This window comes from Oryctolagus cuniculus, chromosome 9 (genome assembly GCF_964237555.1).
Source record: "Oryctolagus cuniculus chromosome 9, mOryCun1.1, whole genome shotgun sequence".
Classification (NCBI taxonomy): Eukaryota; Metazoa; Chordata; class Mammalia; order Lagomorpha; family Leporidae; genus Oryctolagus; species Oryctolagus cuniculus.
The window spans coordinates 49466022-49469877 of NC_091440.1; positions in this window are offsets into that span (position 1 = coordinate 49466022).

Sequence of the window (3856 nt, forward strand, 5' to 3'; positions counted from 1 at the left end):
AGCATTTTCATGGTTTGTAGTAATTCTTATTGTGTATATCCCAACACCTTAAAATGCTATAATAAATTCTTAATTCTTAAAAGTATTGCTAAATCTTGGCCGGCGCCGCAGCTCAATAGGCTAATCCTCCAACTTGTGGCGCCAGCACACCGGGTTCTAGTCCTGGTCGGGGCGCCGGATTCTGTCCCGGTTGCCCCTCTTCCAGGCCAGCTCTCTGCTATGGCCTGGGAGTGCAGTGGAGGATGGCCCAAGTGCTTGGTCCTTGCACCCGCATGGGAGACCAGGAGAAGCACCTGGCTCCTGGCTTCGGATCAGCGTGCTGTTCTGGCCTCGGCGTCATTGGAGGGTGAACCAATGTCAAAAGGAAGACCTTTCTGTCTCTCTCTCTCTCACTGTCCACTCTGCCTGTCCAAAAAAAAAAAAAAAAAAAAAAAAAGTATTGCTAAATCTTGACCAAAAAAATTATGACTTTCTTCCTTAGTAATGACTCCATGTGTCCTACGGTGGTAATATTAAGAGTGTGTTTCTTAAATTTTCTCATCTGTATTAACTAGAAAACAAACAATAATATTCAAAACATTATTTTAAGTATCAAAGATTAAAAACAACACATGCTCTTTGGAAAAAAATTGAATGACATCATTTCATATGCCCACGCAAGGCATACTAACCAACTTGAACTACCTATATCTTAAATAAGTGATGTTTAATGGAAAACACACAGTAGATAGATTTTAGGGGCATATGTAAGCAGTAGGGAATTAACATGAGATTTATTCTTGAGGAATAGACAGGAAATACACAAGATGGGCACAAAATACAATTAGAAATATAATTATTTCACGCATATCTTCAGGTTCTTGTGTGTTGCTTTTATTAGTTTGCTTTCCTGGCATGTCATATATATATTTTGGATATCATAAATGTAATATGGTATAAATATTATAAAAATAACAACTATCGGCCGGCGCCGTGGCTCACTAGGCTAATCCTCCACCTAGCGGCACCGGCACACCGGGTTCTAGTCCCGGTCGGGGCGCCGGATTCTGTCCCGGTTGCCCCTCTTCCAGGCCAGCTCTCTGCTGTGGCCAGGGAGTGCAGTGGAGGATGGCCCAGGTGCTTGGGCCCTGCACCCCACAGGAGACCAGGAAAAGCACCTGGCTCCTGGCTCCTGCCATTGGATCAGCGCGGTGCGCAGGCCGCAGCGCGCCGGCCGCGGCGGCCATTGGAGGGTGAACCAACGGCAAAGGAAGACCTTTCTCTCTGTCTCTCTCTCTCACTGTCCACTCTGCCTGTTAAAAAAAAAAAAATAACAACTATCATACTATTAGAGTAATGTATCCCTTTCCAATTAATGAGTTTTTATTGTATTTATTGCTTTATTCTAAAGCCATATTAAGCAATAATCATTTTATTATTTATATTCAAGTTAATTTACAAATGAAATAATATCTATTTATGGGCTATTATGTGATATCTCTATATATGTGTACATGGCAGATTCTTTAAATTGGGGTAGGCATATTTTTACCTCAAACATCTATCTTTTCTTTGTGATTAAAATGTTTTAAATTCATTCTTCTATCTTTTGTAAACTACAGAATAAACTGTGATTATCTATCATCACCCTACTGTGCAATATAACATCAGATCTAAATTTTATCGAACTGTAACTTAGTATTTATTCACCAACATTTCTCTATTCCACCTTCCAGTGTTGTCTCCAAAATCTCAGGTAATTACTATTCCACTCTAAACTTCTATGAGATCAACATGTTTTTTGATTCCATAAGTGAGATAGTACCTAATTTGTTTCACTTAACATAATGTCCTCAAGTTCCCTCTATATTGTTGCAAGTGAGAATATTTCATTCTTTATGGGTGAACAATATCACATTGAATGCATATACATTTTCTTTATACATTAATCAGGTGATGGATTCTTAAATTATTCCCATTTCTTCACTATTGTGATTAGTGTTCCATTAAATGTAAGAATGCGGATCTGTCTTCTGCACACTGAATTAATTTCCTTTGGATAGATACCCAGTAGTGAAATTACTGGGTCACATGGAAGTTATTTTGAGTTTTTTGAGGAATCTCCATACCGTATTTCCTAATGGCCTATTCAATTTATGTTTCCACCATTGTGTTAGGGTTCACAGTTTTCCACAGATTTTCAGGGAGTTGTCTTTTGTATACTGGATAACAGCCATTCAATTGGAAATGATATCTCATTGGGTATGGGTTTATATTTTGCTGATTATTACTGTATTGACCAATTTTATCTACCTGTTGTCCATTTATGCATTTAATAAATAAATAAATTAGTTTTTTTTTAGATTTATTGCAAACTTGGGATTATTTGGGGATCTTGTGCTGTCGTTTTATTTTCTTAAATATTCTGAACATTAATCCCTTGCCAGATAAACAATTCACAAATATTTCTTTCCCATCCTGTAGTTTGTTTATTCACTCTGTTGAGTGCTTCCTTTGTTGTGTAGCAGGTTTTTAGTTGGATACAATTCCATTTTTCTATTTTTGATTTGTTTCCTATGTTTTAGGATCTTAAACAAAAGATTCCAATGCATCTGAATGTCCTGAAGCATTTCTCCTTTGTTTTCCTCTAATAGTTTGAATTTCCAATCCTACATTGAAATCTGCAATGCCTTCTGAGTTGGTTGTTGTATACAGTAAGAACATATGATTTCTTAACATGTATCTATTTATTTATTTTCCTTGAGAGAGAGAGAGCGAAAGAAAGAGGGAGAGAGGAGAGATCTTCTGCTCTATATTACATTTCCCTAAATACCCACAGCAGGGAATGAAATTAGAAATTTATTTGGTTCTGCCATCTGAGTAACAAGGATCTAAGTACTTGAGTCATCACTTCCTACTTCCCAAGAAACTAGATTAGAAACAGAGCTGAGATTTGAAAACAGGCACTCTCAGATGGAATGCAGACATCCCAAGCCATGTCTTTGTGGATGCTCTAAACACATCCTCTGAGATTACTGTTATTTTATGAAACTATGAATATTTATTCTGTGTTTCATATTCAAAAATATAGGCAAAATTTCCTTAGTTTATAATTTTGTTTAAATAAAGCCAAATGTCATGTTAAATGACCTAAAAATTACTTAGCATTACCAAAAGGAACACATTTCTATATATTTGCTAAAAAAGTTAATTTCAGGCTTCTCATTTTTGCTAAAGACTTATTTTATCAGTTTCTTCATAATTTAAAATTTCAAAATATATTAATAGTAAAAGTTATTCTTTTTATAAAACATTTATGTTTTTACTCCTGCATGTTACGAGACACATACTATATAATCTGAATAATAATGATCAGCAACCTTATGCACTGTTTTCTCACTTTAGTGGTTGTATTTCTGATTTTCCCCATATAATGCTTATATGTGTTTTTTATATTTATTGAGATTTCTCCTCCTCTCAGTCCTATATTACTAACATGCTTTGAATTAGAAATGATGGAATTTTCTCACAGTTTGACAATTTATTGAGATATTTTTCTTTAGTTTTTGAAGGATGTTTTTAAATAATTCAAAAATGCTGAATAAATTTGTATCAATGAAGTAAAACTTATCTCCTTAAATATATTTTATTTTTAATATATGTTTATTGGAAAGGCCAAACTCTCTCACACACACACAGAAATAAAAAGAGAAAATCGGAGACAGAGAAAAAGAGAGTTCTTCCATCTGCTGGTTCACTCCTAAGTCACCACAGCACCCAGTCTAGGCTGCCATGAGCCAGCAACTCCACCCAGATCTCCCACATAGATTGCAGGATCTGCTGCTTCTCAGGTGTATTAGCAGGGAACTTGATAAAA